Source organism: Balaenoptera ricei, chromosome 5, assembly GCF_028023285.1.
Source record: "Balaenoptera ricei isolate mBalRic1 chromosome 5, mBalRic1.hap2, whole genome shotgun sequence".
NCBI classification, from domain to species: Eukaryota; Metazoa; Chordata; class Mammalia; order Artiodactyla; family Balaenopteridae; genus Balaenoptera; species Balaenoptera ricei.
Window position 1 is genome coordinate 34745217 of NC_082643.1, and position 21235 is coordinate 34766451.

Sequence of the window (21235 nt, forward strand, 5' to 3'; positions counted from 1 at the left end):
CTTACATTAGCATTAAGCCCTTTATTATTATTTTAAAAAATAAATCGTCCCATCTTAAGCCAGGGTCATGTCACTGTGTAATGTATTTGATGGGTCTAGTTCTTGTACCCATCACTTATCTGACTGTTGTGCTGTTTCCTGTGTGGGAAAGAGAATTGCCCTTCCGTGTGAGGTAGTGCCACCTTGGGCCACTATGTTGCTGTGACTCCAGAAAGTCTTAAGAATGATGGCAGTCATGTGCTCAAGTCACCTGTGCTTTCTGGATGAGTGCTGAAGGGCTGTAAGGTCATGAAAAGTTAATGGAGAATTAATGCCTTGTAAACATAATCCACTACTATTTTAAATAATGCCCCACTCAAGTTCAGGCGACATATATTAAAATAGTCTAACATGAGTTAGAACGATTTAAAGCTGGTAAAGAAGGGGTAATAAAGGATTTAGGACTGGCTGTTCATTTAGCTGCGAAGTAAATAGACTGCTCTGCCTGAGAGGTCCTCCTAATCTTCTTCTAAGGAGGAAGCTGAAGGGAGGTTAAATAGTGTGCTCAAAGTCACATACCTGAGCAGCGCCAGAGCTGGGACCCGAACCCAGACCTCTCTGACAGCACCGCTGGTAATCTTCACTCTGCAGTGCTGCCTTCCCCCTGGGAGGGAGGCATCCTGTGTCATAAGAAATAATACAGATTCCTCTTTATTGACGAGATGAGACAAATTCAGATTTAGAAGAAAAAAGCTCGAGTAAGGTATTAATTTATTGAACTACCTGTTCAATTTAATAGAAATCTATCAAGGACCTCCTATGTATAAAGCACTACGCTAAGTACCAGAGTAGGATATCAAGATCACTAACTGTCAGAGCTCGTAAAATATGTATAAAAATAACTTTTATACAAGACAGAATTCATTCAGCAGACTTTTTTTTTTTGGCACTATGGTGTGCCAGGACTGGGCTAGACAATGAGAATCATGCATCAATTTATCAATTCATCCTACGCTTTTGATCACCTAGTATGTGCCAGGCACTGTTTTAGATGCTGGGAAAATAGTGGAGATCAAAGCAAGCAAAGTCTGTGTTCTCACTGAGTGTGCATTCTCGTGGGAGAGACACAATAAATAAACAAGAAAAGACCCGTTCTGCAGGGAATTAAGCTAGGATGGTGTGCAGAGAGCTGACTACGTTAGATTGCAGAGATAAATAAGATTTGATCCTTGCCCTGGAGGAGGTAGACGTGTAAACAGCGAACTACAGTAGAATCAACATGTGCAGTGATTCACGTATGAACAAAGTGCTGTGGAGGGAACCCTGAGGGGTGACGGTGAGCCGTGTGCTGCCAGGACCGAGTGTGTGTTTAGGATGGCGATAGTGGAGTGGTCTCATGCATAGGCTAGACAGCGAGAGGCTGACGGTAGGATATGGTCATTCCTCTGGGATTACAGCCCTAGACAAGTGCAGGGGGGAGGCGGCAGGAGGAAGTGGTACTTCTCACAGAGAGGATTATGGAAGGCTTCCTGAATGAGGTGGCATCTAAACTTGGTCTTTAAATATGTAGAGGTGAAGGGGAGGGCATCTCAGGGCCATACTACTGTGAACAAGAGGAAAGATCGAGCTTCCTTTGGGAGTGGCTAGACTTACGAGTTTATGGACTGGCTGTAGCATAGGGTGTGTAAGAGAGAAAGCCACTGCGGGCTTAGGTAGACCGGTTTGCTTCAGGTAAGCAGAGGGAAACTGCTACAGGTTTTTTCTTTAGTAGACTGACATAGTCACAACTTTAGAAATATTATTCTTGCAGTAGTGTATATGAGAAATTGGAGTGGGGAGAGAGAATACAGTAATTCAGGAGGCTATTGTGATGGCCCTGAGGTACTGGGGATCTGATCTAGGAAGGTGGCCCTGGGGCTGGAGTAGAGAACGTGGGCCAGTCGTGCAGGGAGAATAGTCAGGCAGACTGCTGATCAGATGTGGGCAGTTATGGAGAGGAAGGAAAAAAATTGATTCCAAGGATGTAAGCCCAGGTGACTGAGAGGATAGGATTTCTATGACAAACTGAGGATGGCAGAAGGAAGAATGTGTTTGAGAGGACAGATAACTTAGATTAGTTTGGGACTTGTGGAGTCAATGGTGCTGGTAGGACCTTGAGGTAAAAGTGTCAGATACGTACATGAAAAGGAGACTTTAGCTCTGGGTTAGAAGATGTAGATTGGGGAGATAATTAAGTAGTTCAAGTTGTGGAATAGATGACACTGGTCAGGGACTTACTCGTTCAAAGAGAGAAAGGCGGTGAGGATGGAAACTTAGAAGCATCATAATTTTGGCTATTTATTTTAATTTTTGTTCTTGCACTTTACTGCTAATAATCTCTTAAACGACACTGTTGGGCTTCCAACTCTTTATTCTCAGCTCAGTCCACCATGCTGCTTGAAAAATTGGGCTCCTTGGCCATATTATCTTGACTCCATTGTAGAATTCAGTTTTAATCTGGGACAACATAAAAAAACCAGTCTTGTGACCTTATTTGCCATTGAGATGTTATTGGGAAATTTTTCCATCACATCTTTCAGTGTCTCCTAGAGCAGCTCTTTCACAGTAAGTGATAAGAAACAGCTTTGCTTCCCTGAAGGAGTGTAGGTGTTTGTTCCTTATAGAAAATCATATAACTAATCACATTGACATTTTTCACCTTGGCTGCTAGGAAGCACGGACTCGAATTCTCTGCTTAACTGTAGTAACTGTGTAGGACTCAAATAGGTCTCCAAATTTGAGTTCTATTCCAATATCTCTTATGCCAGCCACAGTCTTCATTTTCTTCTCTAATTTATGCTTTCCTTGGTCATGATTTTTTAAAAATATGCAGTGGTTCACGGATTTGCATGGCATCCCTGTGCAGGGGCCAGGCTAATCTTCTCTGTATCGTTCCAGTTTTAGTGTATGTGTTGCCCAAGTGAGCACTCCTTGGTCATGATTATTAATTTCCTTCCTTAATACATGCATTTCTCATAAGCTGTCTCAGATTCCTTGTAGAATGAGATGAGGGCTAAATAAATAATGCCACTATGGTGTTCACTGTATGAATGAGATATATTGAATACTTAGAATGTTACAGATCAGTGCATAAATAGAAGGACTTATCACATTTTAAATTTATATGTTCTTTGTTTTCTATGAACTTTGTCTTAATTGATAGTTTTTAGGCAAATGGTACATATAATCACAGACTGTAAAACTAAATGAAAAATGATGCAACGTAGGAGCCAAGTTCATGAGTAAATATTTGCACACTGACCCAGTCCACTCTGCCTCTTGATGAGTTATTCATTTCCAAGTGTATGAATCTTTGCAAAAGAATTGGAATTTTTTTTGTCAGTCATTCATAAATTTTAATAATTGGTCTATTTGGAAACTTGGAGTTGATGTCATTAATGGCCTGGGACTATTCACTGGAATTTGAGCTGATATGATCTAGTAATGCTTTTATTTTCAACCAGTGTGTGAAAACCCTGCCTCAGAAGACGGTGTAGTGTTCACTGTTGAGCAATGAGCAGGTCACTGGTTAGGGAAAAAGAATTGACCTCTTACCACCAATCATTCTTAGATTCTGTCGTCTAAAGAAATCTCTTTTCGTTTTTAGGAGGAAACTTTTGCTTTTAGTGATTGGTTGAAGAACTAGATTCCTTTATAACAAAAGTCTTTTAAATTAAGATAGCCAAATAATTAAGGGGATATCTGTGATTATCGTTATTTGCCCTGTGTAGCCTCCAGCAGAAATTCTACCCCAATTTTAAACTTGACAAAGTGTCATCCTTCCCTCAGACGATCCTGTCAGTTCTTATAAAGTGGGAAAACTGTGAACCTATGCTGATATAAAGTTTTTAAAAATTTATTTATTTATTTTTGGCTGCGTTGGATCTTTGTTGCCTCACGCGGGTTTTCTCAAGCTGCGGCGAGCGGGGGCTACTCTTCATTGCGGTGCATGGGCTTCTCATTGCGGTGGCTTCTCTTGTTGCGGAGCACACACTCTAGGCTTCAGTAGTTGTGGCACATGGGCTCAGTAGTTGTGGCTCGTGGGCTCTAGAGTGCAGGCTCAGTAGCTGTGGCACACAGGCTTAGTTGCTCCTTGGCATGTAGGATCTTCCTGGCCCAGGGCTTGAACCCATGTCCCCTGCATTGGCAGGCGGATTCTTAACCACTGCGCCCCCAGGGAAGCCTGCTGATATAAAATTAAGTGGTACAAAAAACTTTGTAGAATCAAGTGCATATTAGATGAGATACTTTTAGGAACTTTGTTTTAAAAATAGTAATTCTTAGATATAAGTCACTTTTGTCTGTTTCAACTGATGACCTACTTTCTATTTACATGAAATGTCAAATGTTGACATCAAGATATCTTTGTGATTCTGTTTGTATAAGGATAAATGAATTCAGTTAAATAACACAGTGGTTTTTACTTATTTAGACCCCATCTCATTCCCCCCAGAGAAATGCAGTTATTCTCAATGTGTCAATCATGCTTCACGATCTTCTGCACGTGTGGAGTTTGCAGTCATGGTAGAGCTGAGGCCTGCTCTTCTGCCTCTTGTCCATGTTAGATTTCCTGGTTTTCATTAGAGCTTCTCGGCCCTCTTCAAACTTACCCTTGTTTATTGTAAAAAAAAAATATCCTTAGGATTTTTATTACATTTAACAGAACCTTCTCTTAGAAACCATCGGTTGAATTGCTTTCTGATCTCAGTAGCAAAAATAGTTGTTCTTTCTCTGAGCAACTGGTTTATTTTTACCCCAGGGACACTGAATCTTATAACAGATCATGTTTCCCTCTACATGTTGGCTGCAGCAAAGCTCAGAGTCCCTCCTCCCCCTTAAATGTCTACACCACCTCAATTCTGGCTCTCATTCTACCTTGTGGCTACAGTGACTGGTACGGTTATCTAATCCTACTAGTTTTAAAAGCTGTTTGAAGACAAGGATTCTACTACTTTTGTTTATATTTTTTACAGTGCCGTCACAGTGTCTTGCACCCATTTGGCACTCAGATAATAGCTGTGACTAGGCCATTCAAAAATAGCTTCACGTTGGGCCCTCCATGGTGATAAGGATAAGGAGAAAGAAATATGTAGCATGCCAGTGGAGGTTTTGAAATATGCTGAGGGTCAGAGGGATTGTATGTTTAAAAATATGGCACAATGAAACGGGATGTTCCTAAGGATGAGAAAAGAATGTTGAATATAGGAGCCAACATATGCTGTTTTCCTCTTTGTGTCTTATCTGAATATACTGATGTATCAAAGTTGGGAGCCTGGCTTCTCCAACCTTGCTCCAGTAAGAAAGATCAATTCTCTCACAGAAGAAAGACAAGGAGTTTGTTAGGAGAGGGACAATTTTACCAGTGAAGGTTTAGAAGTTGCTTTGAGATCCATGCATGCAAACAGTGTAGACATACCTACTGTGTAATGCAGATTACGTCATCTCTAAAATGGTTGTGAGCTGTAGCCAATGATCCGTGTATTCAACGGTTATTCTGTATGATGAAATTCCAGTACAACTAAAGAATGTGGACAGATCCATGGAGTGAATTGTAATTGTATGTGACATATAATCAAAACTCTTTAGTAGGAAAGTCCATTGAAATGAAAATGAACCTAGTGAACTGAAGGCAAAAAGATCATCAACTTTAGATACATAGTTAGTAACACTTTATTTTATAATTGAATTTACACAATCTATATTTGGTGTGTTGAGAAAGGGAAACTTTGTTTTTTAAAAATTTGTTGTATTTTATTACCATGTTATCATATGTTATTGGTAAGCCTCATGATTCTGATTTTTCTAAAATCTAATCTAAAATTTTAAATGCTTAGAAAAATACTAGGGGAAAGAACTTTTTTTCATTGTATTTCTCTCTCCCTTTCCCTTCTGTGAAAATCAAAGCATAAGGTTTATTCAAGTGAAACATAAAAAAAGATCTGCCTTACTAGAATTTCATTTTTTAAAAACTTTACTTAGGGTCTTGAAACAGTGTCTTTCTCTGAAGACTATTTAGTTGAAAACATACCTTTGAGGACCCTTTATTGAATTACTGAAATACCATTTTTTTTAGCATAATACTGATTATATTATATAGTTTCAAATTTTCTTTACTTCTAAAACACGTTTACTTCAAATGAAGCTTAAATGGTTGCATTTCTGACATACAAATATGATCTAATTCTGCCAAGTCCAGATGAAAAATCTAGACCTCAGTTTCCTAATTAGTGATAAGGATTATGCTCTATGAAGGTATGCATAAATAATTGAAGGGGTGGCGTGGCATTAAAACCACTCACTCTGAAGTCTGACTGCCTCACAGGGTTGTTGTGAGGATTAAATGAGTTTCTTACTCATGACAAGGATTTAGAAGAGTGTCTGGCACAAGTAAGTTCTCTGTTAAGTGTTTGCTATTTTTATAATTGCCACTATATGGCTAAACTATTTATGTAATAAAAATATTTTTCATTGCCTCCAAGAGGGTTTGAGGTACTTTTGAAGTGACTGAAAGGGCTTCTGCTCTTAAAAGTTACAAGAAGCTAGAGAGTTCTGGAATTCCCATCTGCCCCCAGTCCTCTTTTGCTCTGAGGTGATCTTACTTAAATTCTGTGGTCTTCCATTTTCTCATCTGTAAGAGGACAGTTCCCTGGTGATGGGTCTCTGTTATTTCTTTAAGTCACAACAATAATGTGATGCTTTGATATTACCTTCTGCTTAAACAAGAAGGTTGAGGTTATATGTGTCAAATTCCTTGATTTGGAGTGGTAGAGTTTTATTTTTATTTTTATTTTTTTAAAATTTATTTATTTATTTTATTTAAAAAATTTTTATTTATTTTTGGCTGCGTTGGGTCTTTGTTGCTGCGCGGGTTTTCTCTAGTTGCGGTGAGCAGGGGCTACTCTTCATTGCGGTGCGTGGGCTTCTCATTGCGGTGGCTTCTCTTGTTGCGGAGCACGGGCTCTAGGCGCGCGGGCTTCAGTAGTTGTGGCACGTAGGCTCAGTAGTTGTGGCTCACGGGCTCTAGAGCACAGGCTCAGTAGTTGTGGCACACAGGCTTAGTTGCTCCACGGCATGTGGGGTCTTCCCAGACCAGGGCTCGAACCCATGTCCCCTGCATTGGCAGATGGATTCTCAACCACTGCGCCACCAGGGAAGCCCAGTGGTAGAGTTTTAGAAGTAGAAAGGGCATTAACCAGGCAGTCTACTCCCTGGGGAACTCATCTCTTCTCTTAGCTTCAATTAGTATTTGAGTGTTTTTCCTTTTTAGATTTTTCTTTTCTTTTTCTTTTTATCTTACATCTTTTTTTTCCAAAGCACTTTTTACATACTTGTAGATACTGTATTTATTATGTTTATTGTTTGTATTGTATCCCTACTTGAGTGTAAGCTTCACAAGGGCAGAGATCTTTATCTTTTTTTGTTCAGCTGTCTGGCACATAGTAGGTAGCCAGATAGGGGCTCAATAAATATTGTCAGATAAATGAATGAACCTTCAGTTGCCTAGTGGACATTTCTATTAATTGATCACTTCTGTTTCTCTTCTGAAACAGCACTCTTTCATGATTTTCTTATTTCCACCAATGAATACTTTCATGTAACCAAGAGCAAAATCCTAGAGGAGTTGGCAGCCGTACCCGAGACAGAGCAAATTAGATGATTTTCAGGGGTATTAAGGCAGCCACTGCCTCCAAGGGTCTAGGTGCAGAAACAGTGACAGTGCATTTTCACACAAGATAGGTGGGCCTGAATCTTCTCAAATGGAACCTTTTGAGCCAGAACTAGAGGTAACTGCTTAACTGCCCAGGAAATTACTAAAGTTACCAAAACTTACTGCTAAAATCATAGCTTCTGTTGGGTTAATGTTGCCCGTATGCTTCCTTTGTCATCTCGTTCCATTGGAGATTCCTTGTTGCTTCTAAACAGAGTCCCGAATCTGCAGCCTGCAGTCCAGTGAACTCCCCAAGAACTTTCCAGTTCTAGATCACACAGGTGCTCCTTGTCCGTTCTCTCCTCAGCTGAGCCTCTTCCTTAGCATCCCCTAAAGCATTCCCGTTCCTGCTTTAATGTCCCTCTGTTCATACCATACTGTGTTCATCACACGCTCGGTTCTCCTCTTTCTTTATCCATCCAAATCTGTCTTCCTTTAATCAACAAGGGCCGCTTTTCAGCCCTTACATATGTGAAGCCATCTGTATCATGTTTGGGGCTCCTAAATGTTGCATTATTCTTAAATGTTCCATTTGCCTATTTATTGCTTTTGAGGAAAGGGACTAATGGAATAATGGAGTTGGGGGTTAGGGCATGAATCACAAATCACAGCTAAAGCAACACCTGCTAAACTGGAACAAAATTGACTTAGTTTAAGTGTATTTTCTAGCCTGTGCTGTTTTCAAGGGCTTTAGAAAATGCTAAGATCAAGTCCTTCCTAGTTTTTTGGCATTAAAATATCTTTTTAAAAAATTGAATGATGTAATTACATCTAGTAATAGCAATGGGCTCAAGTGAATTATCTTTATTTGGAAATATAGAAAATTGGCAGTTGAATTGGCTCTGCTTGTGTGTATGTGTGTGTGTGTATGTAATTTTACTGGTTTGTGAAATCAGAAACTAGGAAAGACGAGTCTGGCTGGTAGTCATACATACTCCATCCCTTGACCCTTCACCTGGTGGCCATTTTCTTCCCTGCTCAGTTGCGCAGTACAGATCTTCCTCGACTTACGATGGAGTTACATCCCTATAAACCCATTGTATTGTTCAATACAGTAAGTTCAAAATATTGTAAGTTGAAAACATGTTTAATACACTTCACCTGCTGAACATCATAGCTTAGCCCAGCCTTCCTTAAATGTGTTCAGAACACTTATATTATCCTACAGTTGGGAAAAATCATCTAACACAAACACTATTTTATAATAAAGTGTTGACTATCTCATGTAAGGTATTGAATGCTGTACTGATAATGAAAAACAGAATGATTGTATGGGAGTGAATGGTAGTACGTGTATTGGTTGTTTACCCTTTTGATCGTGTGCCTCACTGGGAGCTGCCCAGCATCACGAGAGAGTATGTACTGCCTATCACTAGCATGGGACAAGATCAAAATTCAAAATTCCACATACAGTTTCTACTGAATGCGTACGGCTCCTATGCCATCGTAAAGTAGAAAAATCGTAAGTCTAACTATTGTAAGTCGGGGGACCATCTGTATTCATTTTTCAAGGTCTCAGACATTGGCTTAAGATTCTCATGCTGTGGTTTGACTCTGGTTATCCAGCCAGGGAATGCATGAAAGTTACCTTCCAAATATACAAAAGAGTTTCCTTCTATTGCTTGAACTTCAAAGAATATTTTTTTCTTGTTCAGCTCAGATTAGTCTAGATAATGACATTTTGTGCCCTTTCTAAGTAAATCAGCTTTATTCATGTCATCGAAAGAGAATTTTTGCTTGACTTTCTAATTTTTCAGGCTGATTGAAAAACCCAGTGGGCATACAAAAGACATTAATTTGTTCTTTTTCTTCCAAATCTTGCACGATTTGTTCTCTTGTTCCATATTGTAAGGCAAGTTAACATTCTCCTCCTTTTCCAATTGTTCCACAGTTTCAAGTTTTCACTGAATACACTGTATGTTTACTTCTGGATTCTGACATTTTAATTATTAGGCGTATTTGATCACATGTAACTGTAATGATGTTCAACAGTCCCGCCTGGCTCCCATTTGTGCGTAATGCTGACAAGATGACAGGCCGTGGGAGCCCATGTTGTGTTCTGATAGCCGATTGGTACAGGGAGAGGCAAGGTGTCCCCGTGGTACAGCAGACAGGGTGGTGTCTCCTGGTTACTCTGCAGTTCCAGACAGCAGATGCCTGCTGTTTTAGTCGGAGTTTATTGGTTGCAGAGAACAGAGGCCCTCTCAAATTAACTTAAATAAAATAGAAAAAAACTTAAAGATGTAGGACTTAACAGCCCATCTTGATGACACCAGTGGACCCATTAGGGACTGTGGAACAGGCTAAAAAGTCAGGAGTCGTGATCACATAGCCTCTTCTCTCGTTCTGCTTTTCCTGCACCTATTTCCTTCTGTTTCGCATGGGCCGACATATTGATACCTGCCAGCATTGACGTGAGCTTTTTGTTTTAGGCCCATGTTAGAGCCTATATTTTTCCAAAGTCAGAGTCTCAAAAAAGAGACAGTTTGATTGGCTTAATTCAGCCTGTGGATCTGTTCCCCCTGGACCAGGCAGCTACCCTAGTTCTATGACCTGTTGGGTTGGGGTGGGGGAGCATTTAACATCAGACCAATCAGGCAGCATTTAGTTGGTATCACACCTGCTGTGCTGGTTCTTTGTTTCCAATCTAGTCTTGCCTGTTTTCTATCTTTTTTTCTTTTGGTTCCACATTTTGAGCGATTTCCTCACTGTTATAGTACTTTTACTGAATTTTTATTTTGGTAATCATTTTCTCAAAAATATTTTTAAAGTTCTTTATTTTTCTCCAGTCGTTTTATTTTCATGTGTCTTGTTCTTGTTTAACGGTTGTAATATCTTGAATCTCTTTGAGTCGTATTAGAGTTAACTTCTTTTTAAAGTGCTCTTCTGTTTCCTGAATTAACTCTCTTTCTTCTCAGTGTCAGTTTTTTCCCCCTAAGCTTACTGATTTTCCTTGTAGGCCTGGTTGCCTCTTCATAATTTAGGGTGAAGGACTGGGGAGAGTTTGCTACATTGAAAACATCTATATGTAGAGTCCACCCGCCGCCCCCAGCCCCTGCCACCTCTCCCTTGAGCAGGAATTCTAAACAGAGCTCAGTGTGTACGTGTGTGTGGGAGTGGGGGGCAGGGGTACTGAGCGGTCTGCTGGCCAGCTTTGCTTCACCCCGAAAATGCCCTGATGAGGAGGATTTACTCTGAGGAACCAAGATTCACATCGGAAACCTCCACAAGCCATCTCTCATTCCCTGCTGCCACGATTGGTTCTGTTCCTTTAGAGATGAACCCCCAGATGTTTGTTGTTATACTTGGCCATGCTGCCTGAAGGCTCTGTTAGAGGGTGGGGAGGCGGGCGGGGGGTGCTAGCCGTCATCACTTTATCCCCCTCTTTGCTGCCCCGTGTCATCCTCCCCGCTCTGTGATACCTGTTGACTCTGAGCCCGGAGCCTCCCTGGGCTTCTCTTGAGCAGATTGTCTCCTTGGTGGCCCGTGGGTGGCAGCTCTCCCCTCACTGTTTCATCTGTCAGCACATTCCCATCTCCTGTTTCGTTTTCCAGAATTTTGTTGCAATCTCTTGTCCATTTAAAATTCTCTTCCAGCAAACTCTTTTTCTTTTCTTGTTTTTTTTTTTTTTTTAATGTTTATTGGAGTAGAGTTGATTTACAATCTTGTGTTAGTTTCAGGTGTACAGCAAAGTATCAGTTGTACATATACATATATCCACTCTCTTTTTAGATTCTTTTCCCATATAGGCTATTACGGAGTATTGAATAGAGTTTCCTGTGCTATACAGTAGGTTCTTATTAGTTACCTATTTTATATACAGTAGTGTGTATATGTCACACCCTTCTGTTTTTTAAACTCATGACTTTGTTGATCAGAAACCTTTTGGTGGCTTTGTAAATTTTTGTGTGTATATATATAGTGTATATATATATATAGTGCATTAATAAGAAATGTTTTGGGGTATAGTTGCTTTACAATGTTGTGTTAGTTTCTACTGTACAACGAACTGAATCAGCCATATGTATACATATATCCCCTCTTTTTTGGATTTCCTTCCCATTTAGGTCACCACAGGGCATTGAGTAGAGTTCCCTGTGCTATACAGCAGGTTCTCATTAGTTATCTATTTTATACATATTAGTGTATATAAGTCAATCCCAATCTCCCAATTCATCCCACCCCCCCTTTCCCGCCTTGGTGTCCATATGTTTGTTCTCTAGGTCCGTGTCCAGTAAACTCTTTTTAATCTTACAGAATTCTTCTATTTTATTTTTTGGTGCTTTCACTTCATTGGGGATTCAGGCGGGACAACCAGGCTATCAGCCATCTTGAAACTGAAACCTCAAAGTTGTTCTTTTAAAAAATAGCATTTGGCTTTTATTTTACTTTTTTAAATGAGAGATACATCATACACATACATATAATAGAATATATGTATAATTTAAAGAAAAGTGATAAAATGAACACTGGTACCAACTACATAGCTTAAGAAGTGGCATGTCACGTTTTCGGTACCTTAGAAAACCCTGGGTACCCTTCCTTGATTGCATCTTCTTCACCCTCTCTGCCTCCTGTGGTTACCATCATCCTTCATTTTCAAAGTCATTCCCTTGTCTTATGTATGTTTATCTCCAAACAATATATTGTTTAATTTTAGCTGCTTTGGCTCTTTGAATAAATAGAATCATATAACTTGTATTCTTCTGTACCTTGCTGTTTTACTCAAGATTGTTTTTGAGATTCATCCATGTTTATTCATGAAGCTATATTTTATTTACTTTACTGCTGTATAGCATTGCATTGTAAGAATATACCACATTTAATTATCTTTTCTGCTGCTGATGGACACTTGTGTTGTTTGTGTAACTTTTCACAATCGTGAGAAAGACTGGTATGAACATAGTTCCTGTTGCATGTATGCTAGAGTTTCTCTAAATGTATAAACCTAGGAGTGGAATAGCTGGGCCATGGAGTATATGCGTGTTTAATTTTACTAGGTGATGACAACTCTTTGCCAGAGTGGTTGTACCAGGATAGACTACACTGGTGTGTGCAGTTGCCTTTGGCTTGATGACCTTAGTGTGATCAGATTTCAAATATTTTTGCCTGTTTGGTGGGTGTGCAATCATATCTTACTGTGTGTTTTTAAAATTGAGATGTAATTTATGTTTAGTATAATTTACCTTATTGTGATTTTAATTTTCATTTTCCTGATTATTAATGAGGTTAAAGATATATTATCATATGGCTATTAACCTTTCATGCTTTCTCTTCTATGAAAGTTTGCCATGTTTTCCCCATTTTCTCTTATTGGCTGGTGGGTGTTCCTTGTATATCCTGAATATCTAAGAGTGTGTGTGTGTATGTGTATCTATAATATGTGATGGAATTAATTTTTTTGTGGGCAGGATCCATTGCATCAGGAGGAATAGGCAGTATTCATGTCCAGCAGTGAGTTTCCCTGAAACCATGATTATAACACTCTCTCTTTTTCTCTATTTATTTGTGGTTAATCTTTGACAAATTGAAAAGTAAGTTTTGGCACTTTAAAATTTTTGGAGTCTTTTTTCCATCCCTCCTCTTAATCTACCTCTATTGTGAAACAATTCTGGTTGAAAAAATATCCTTGACATATTCAGTAACTCAGAATGTTTTCTTTGGAGTGTGTACTATTTAAGTTGGAGTACAGTGCTCATGACGCTCGATGCTAAGAGATCTAAGTGCTTCAATGGTGTCAGACCACAGGGTGGCCAGCACTTGGGGAATAGAGGAGTTGGGAGGTGGATGCTGACCCAGATCGCTGATGTATTTTTAACCCAAATCTCTAAAGGTATTTTTCTTGACTCCCCGGTTTACACATTTCTGAAATGTAATGGAAAAGTAAGTTGGCTTTATAAAAAGAGAGCATTTATTACTAGCCATTCTTTTCTCCATTTAACAATGTATCCTGACTTAAGGGACATTTTCTTTTAAGTGGTGATATTTCTATAAATAAAAACTGCAGAAATGGTTAAAATGGTAAATTTTATGTTATGTATATTTCACTACAATAATATTTTTTAAAAAATCCAAGGCTGAAAAAAAAACTTTTTGGAACATTTAGGGCTCTAACAAAGTGCAAAGATGACACTGAAGCAGTGTATATTTTTCAGTGCAGAGAAGTCTTTCAGAGGTAACTAGCAATACCTCTTTTACATAAGTTGCTTATTCTTTGTTGTGACTATTCTTTTAAGAAGGTTTACTTTTTTTGAGTTTTTGTAAATTTTGGAATGAATTTTCAAGGGTTGTGTTTTCATTTACCTTCTGTTTGTAATCCTAGCGATCACTGCCCCTTTTGCTGCGGCCTCACGGGCCTTCTTTCATTTCCTCTAATCACATCCTTTTCCTTCCTCAGGGCCCTCCCTCAGGTTGTTCTTTTCCCTTTGCCTGCTCTCATTTATTTTATTGTATTATTATTTTAAAAGTGTGGTGAAATATACACCTTACAGGCTGAATCGCTTCCCGCTGCTGCTAAATTCATATGTTGAAACCCGAACTTCCAGTACCCCAGAATGTGACTGTATTTGAAGATAGGGTCTTTAATGATGTAAGTTAAAATGAGGTCATTTTAGGGCTTCCCTGGTGGCGCAGTGGTTGAGAATCTGCCTGCCAATGCAGGGGACACGGGTTCGAGCCCTGTTCTGAGAAGATCCCACATGCCACAGAGCAACTAGGCCTGTGAGCCACAATTAGTGAGCCTGCGCGTCTGGGGCCTGTGCTCTGCAACAAGACAGTCCGCGATAATGAGAGGCCTGCGTACTGCGATGAAGAGTGGCCCCCACTTGCCACAACTAGAGAAAGCCCTTGCACAGAAACGAAGACCCAACACAGCCAAAAATAAATAAATAAATAAATAAATAAAAACCCAAAGTTTAAAAAAAAAAAAAATGAGGTCATTTTAAGATGGGCCCTAATCCAGTACGATTGGTGTCCTGATAAGAAGAGGAAATTAAGGCACAGACAGTTACAGAGCGGAGACCATGTGGAGGCACAGCTAGAAGACAGTATTGATAACCAAAGAGAAAGTTCTCAGAAGAAACCAATCCTGCTCACACCTTGATCTCACACTTCTAGCTTCTGGAATTATCAGAAAATAAATTTCTGTTGTTTAAGACACCCAGTCTATGAAACTTTGTTATGATAGCCCTAACAAACTATAATAATACATAACATAAAATTTACCATATAACCATTTTTAAGTGTAAAGTTCAGTGGCATTCAGTATATTCACATTGTTGTACAACCATCCTTACCATCCATCTCTAGAACTTTTGTCTTCTTGCAAAACTGAAACTCTGTACCCTATTCTCCCTCCCTCCCCAGCCCCTGGCAACCAACTTTTTGCTTTCTGTCTCTATGAATTTGAATACTGTAGGTCCCTCATATATGTGAAAGCATACAATATTTATTCTGTTTGTGACGGGCTTATTTCACTTGGCATAATGTCTCAAGACTCATTCATGTGGTAGCATGTGTCAGAATTTCCTTTGTATGACTAATATTTCATTGTGTGTGTGTATGTGTATATATATATCACATTTTATTTATTGAATGGTCATTTGGGTTGCCTTCACCTTTTGGCTATGGTGAGTAATGGTGTTATGAACACGGGTATACAAATATCTCTTTGAGATTCTGCTTTCTTTTGGGTATATGTCTAGAAGTGGAATTGCTGCATCACGTGGTATTTCTAAAAATTAATAATTAATTTTTAAAAATATTTATTTATTTATTTATTTTTGGCTACATTGGGTCTTTGTTGCTGCGCGTGGGCTTCCTCTAGTTGCAGTGAGTGGGGGTACTCTTTGTTGTGGTGCACGGGCTTCTCATTGCGGTGGCTTCTCTCATTGCAGAGCACGGGCTCTTGGTGAGCGGGCTCAATAGTTGTGGCTCGTGGGCTCTAGAGCACAGGCTCAGTAGTTGTGGCTTGCGGGCTCTAGAGCATAGACTCAGTAATTGTGGCTCACGGGCTCTAGAGCGTAGGCTCAGTAGTTGTGGCTCGCGGGCTCTAGAGCGTAGGCTCAGTAGTTGTGGCTCGCGGGCTCTAGAGCATAGGCTCAGTAGATGTGGTGCACTGGTGTAGTTGCTCCGCGGCATGTGGGATCTTCCTGGACCAGGGCTCGAACCCATGTCCTCTGCATTGGCAGGCAGATTCTTTATTTTTTTAAAAAAATTAATTAATTAATTAATTTACTTTTGGCTGTGTTGGGTCTTCGTTTCTGTGCGAGGGCTTTCTCTAGTTGTGGCAAGCGGGGGCCACTTTTCATCGCGGTGTGGGGGCCACTCTTCATCGCGGTGCACGGGCCTCTCACTACTGCGGCCTCTCTTGTTGCAGAGCACAGGCTCCAGACGCGCAGGCTCAGTAGTTGTGGCTCACGGGCCCAGTTGCTCTGCGGCATGTGGGATCTTCCCAGACCAGGGCTCGAACCCGTGTCCCCTGCATTGGCAGGCAGATTCTCAACCACTGCGCCACCAGGGAAGCCTGGCAGGCAGATTCTTAACCACTGCACCACCAGGGAAGTCCCCTTAATTTTTTGAGGAACTACCACATTGTTTTCCGTAGCAACTGCACCATTTTACATTCCTATCAGCAGTGCACAGGGTTCCAGTTTCTCCACATCCTTATCAAAATTTGTTATTTTCCATTTTTTTGTTTTGGGAAGGAGGTGATAAAATATGGCTTTTTAAATATCGCTGGGTTAAGTCAAAGAGAGTTGATTCTTAAAGGGTTGTGATGTGGCATTCATCTGCCTCTTGATCCAGGTGTAACACCTTGGCGGCTCACCAGGAAGCATTGGAGTTATTGGTGTGAGAGACTGGCAGCCATTTTTTTTCCCCATTTGGTCCAGGAACTTTGTTTCTGTAATAACTTTGGGTCTGCTTGTGTGACATGGGACAAGCTATTACAAAATACCGGCATTTCTCATGACAAAGACTCTGTGAAATAGATCTTTTGCAGAACTAAAGAGGCTAGCAAGTTTGTTACCTTCTTCCCCAGGGCATATTTTCATTTTCCTAAGTGTTTACAGCTGTGTTTGTTTAAAACACTCATGTACCTAACAATTACAGTCCTGTGAAGAAAACAGCAAGTTAGGCAAATTAGGCCTAAAAACATCTCAAGCAGAGGTTGTAGTAAAACACAGGAAGCCTAAGAGATGCACAGGGGCTTCCTCGGGGCATTTTTGAAATCACGGAAGCGTTACATGTTTGACTGTAAATGTTGCATTACAACCACCTGAAAGATTATACTCAAAGAGGTTATGAATATTTATAAATACATCCCTTAAGTTTGTTTGTGTAAATGAAAGTTTTTTGTGGGTTTATTTTTTTGTTCCTTGTCCACTTTTGTGGACATCACTTAACTCCAGCAGCAATTCTTGGCTTCCAGAGGCAAAACAAAAATCATTCTTTACTGTGGTCTGGGACAGACAGAGCGACCCAGCCTCTTTGGGAGATCCAATCCCAGTCTCCACCCCCCCACACACTTTGCCATTCTAAATGGCAGTTTGTATAGATGATAATTTGACTCAGAAGCAGCTCAGTTTAATAATCACAAGCACTAAGGATTAACAGTAACATTACAGTGCCCAATACAATTAATTTTACACACACAACTTACATTTTTCTCTGTACAGTTTGTACACCCACTGGTTTGAGAATTCACAGTAAATAATTAAAGCTATTGAAGCTAAAGAATGTAATGATGTTTCCTCTATTATTCGACAGTCCTCAGCGTCACTGTAATAATAGCACTTTGTCTAAGAACGCTGAAAACTCTGCCAGTGCTTCATAGGCTGTGTAAACTGAGATAACCACTGCTGTCATTAAAGGCGGCAGGTCATGACCCAGCAGGGATCAGCTACTCCTGCCTCACACTGTTTGCTGATTTAGTTCTCTTCGGAATAGTAAAGCTGGATTAGGAGCCCACAGCTAACCTCACGTGCCCTTGCATGGGAATGATACAAGGAGCAGGAGTTGACTGCATTGCTTTCTTGAGATGTGGCACGCCCCCGAGGTCTGTTCCCCTTACTTTGGAAGTTCAGAGCTGACTCAGAGAGAAACAGCTTCTTCCCTTGGTGCTTTGGGTGTTTCCTGAAAGCCTTCCCATCAGTAGTTCTGATCTGGGTCAGTGGGACCGCTCCTCAGTCTTCCTTACTACACATAATAGCACGCTGCCTCTAAAGGCCAAGAAGCAGAGCGCTGGATTTACTTTACTGTTAATTAATTGGTTAACAAGTTATTTCATTTATGTTTAACAAATAGATAGCCAGAGCCTGCTGTGTGTTGAGAGAGCTGTGCTAAGCTCTGTCGAGGTCCGTAGAACAAATGTAAAACAGTTTCCATTGCAAGGAGTCCGGGGTGTAAGGTAGAAGCATTGAGCCCTGGAGAACATGCCCAGGGCGGCCGAGAGGTCAGCGCTGTGCGGCCAGAGCCTCAGGGCTCAGGAACTCTGCGCAGGAGAAGCTGGTCATTAAACCTCCCAGGAGATCAGGTGAAGACAGAGCAAATGAGGAACACCTTGGAGAGAGCTACTTTTGACTCCCGACTCCTTCAGGAACTGGGTCCTTTAGAAAATATACCCTGATCCTCTAATCGTAGTTAGGTACAGGATTATTAAAATATATAACTAACATTTTTCATCGGATAATGAAAGTAATAACCTTTTTTGTAGAGCAAAAGACTTGGAAAACATGCATATATACCACACAGAAGGAAAATAAATCACCTGTAATCTGGCTACTTAGAAATAATCACTGTTAACATTGTGGAATATGACCTGTTTTTTCTATGTAATTGACTTTATTTGGATTCTCACACCAGAGGGTGGACGGATTCCATAAAGAATAAATATGAGTTGGATCACCTGAAACTATCACAACATTGTTAATCAACTATACTACAATATAAAATAAAAAGTTTTAAAAAAAAACCCTTAAAATCTGAAAAAAAAAAAGAATTTACATGTCAAGCTTTTCAGGGATCCAGCTGACCTTTTGGTCTGATGAATAAGTAAACACTATAGCCTTTTTTAAAAACATGATATTTTTAACAACTACCTTATTGCTACAAAAGCATATATATACATATAGAAGCTATAGGAAAACAAAAATAAGAAGAGAAAACATATTTTCACTACCCAGAGTTTACCTCATTATTCATATATTTCTCTGTTATTACCTAGTATATCCTTCTAGATCTTTTTGTCTGTATGTCTGCATGCATGTATTATCAAAGTGAAGTTGTCCTGTACATAGGATTTGTAACCAGCTTTTTTTTTTCAGTTATGATGTCTACCTTTCCTGGTTAATAAATTTTCATTTCATTAAAAAAAAGAATAAATATGAGTTGGATTTATACAACATCATTGTGTTGGTTATTGCAATGATAATTTTGACCTTGCCTACCTTTTATTTTATAGTTATTTTAAAATTTTTTTGTAAACCTTGAAAGAAGCCCACTTGATTTCATTTTAGAGTATGTTAAAGGAAATGACCTTATTTTAAAGAGAATGTTTTCAGTGGACACACTTTTGGGAATGATAGAAGGAAATGGAGATTTTCTAATAAAGAATTATGGTTGTTTAATTTTATGATAGTAATAAATCTCTGTAATAGGTAAATATCTTTGTATTCTTATAGTGTTTAGTTTTTTTGTCCTTTTTATAGTGGTATTCTTTTCCAGAAATGATGTATGTTATTAAGAAGGTGTGTGTTTCTTAATTATTAGTTACATCTTTTCATCAGTCACGGAAAATTTATGTGGGTTTAGTAAGAAAAGAAAAATACTAAATATCAGACAACTTAATTTTTTAATATGTGCAAAGCTACTGACAGCTGACAGGAACATTTGAAACAGGAAATTGCCTGGGCAGTGTGGCCTTCACCCTTAGGGAAGAGCCGGGCTTTGGGGGTATGTTTTCCGGTCTGCCCTTATTATATTTGCTCTGTCCATTTTGTGCCAGACCTGGAAAGCTAACAGTGGGATTCTATGTTTTATAAGAACCTCACAAATTCTCCATGTTTTGGAAGTTGTTACTGACTATAATACTACAGAGTAGAGTTTATTCCTTTTTTTCCCTACCTGTCACATATCTGCCTTTTGACTGGTTGAGAGGTCTTAATCTTCTTGGAAATTGGTGTATCTTTGCTGTGGTTTTTAAAAAGACATTGCTTTTAGTATAATGTCTGGCTGTCCTATTCCTCTAATGTCTTTATTAAAAAATTCCTTGTAGTTCTGAGACCTTTTGCTTGAGGGGAAAGGGTGTCACAAACTTAGGGGCCAGACAGCTATATAATGAGCACATAAGATTCTAAGGAATACTACTCAGCCATAAAAAAGGAATGAAATAATGCCATTTGCAGCAACATGGATGCAACTAGAGATTATCATACTAAGTGAAGTAAGTCAGGAAGAGAAAGACAAATACCACATGATATCACTTATATGTGGAATCTAAAATATGACACAAATGAACCTATCTATGAAACAGAAACAGACTTACAGACATAGAGAACAGACTTGTGGTTGCCAAGGGGGAGGCGGGGAGGGAGAGGGATGGACTGGGAGTTTGAGGTTACATTTAGAATGGATAACAACAAGGTCCTACTGTATAACACAGGGAACTATATCCAGTCTCCTGGGATAAACCATAATGGAAGAGAATATTAAGAATATATTTCTGTGTATAACTGAGTCACTTTGCTGTACAGCAGAAATTAGCACAACGTTGTAAATCAACTATACTTCAGTAAAGAAGAAAAGATTCTAAGGAGGAGTGTGGAGACGTGACCGGTGGGAGGATGCTCACCTCTGCAAAGGCGTTAGGTAGAAAGAGAACACAGACTATTATGGTGGCCAAACAGAAAGTCCAAATTTGGCTAGAAGCCGACCAGTTTATGCCTGCTTATGCCACTTACTGCTGTAGTTAATAGCATAGTGGAGTAGAGTATAATGGTAATAAAAATAGCTAACATGTTTTGAGAGCTTACTGTGCTGGGTACATGCATTATCTTGTCCTGTCTTCATAATAAAGGTAAATACTATTACTATCCTCATCTCAGAGATAAAACTGAGGCTTTTTGCCCATGTCACAGAGATAGTAAGTAGCAGAGAACCAAGACAGGTTTGTCTGCCTCTGGGTCCTGAGCTCTGTGATGTATTTTGATTTTAGGCCACAGAACTTTGAATTGCATTCATTGGATAGGAAAAAAGTTGTCAGTCAGTGGCCATGCTATTCACAGTGTTGGCAGTGGCCAGCTCTGAGGCCTCGGAGGGGCATTGGAGAAGGGCAGTGTCCTTGGCCCTGGAGGAGAAGGAGACAGCAGGATCAGGTGTGCTGTGATGTGGACAGGCTCTAGAAGTCTTCCTCAGGTGCCCAGGGAGGTGAGGCCTTGGTAGGGGATAAAGAAAGTACTAGTTCTTGTGAGGCGCAGAAGATGCGAGTGGTGTGTGGGCAACGTGTAGGAG

General features: G+C 39.8%; 1 protein-coding gene and 1 non-coding gene across 4 annotated transcripts in view; one reads left to right on the forward strand and one right to left on the reverse strand.

The window, feature by feature from the left end:
- The window catches only part of FHIP1A (FHF complex subunit HOOK interacting protein 1A), a 272991-nt gene that overhangs the window by 20376 nt on the left and 231380 nt on the right, over window positions 1-21235 (forward strand). The window lies entirely within an intron of this gene.
- Window positions 2840-2946, reverse strand: LOC132366839 (U6 spliceosomal RNA). The gene has a single exon (XR_009503561.1). It is a non-coding gene; the product is annotated as a U6 spliceosomal RNA (small nuclear RNA).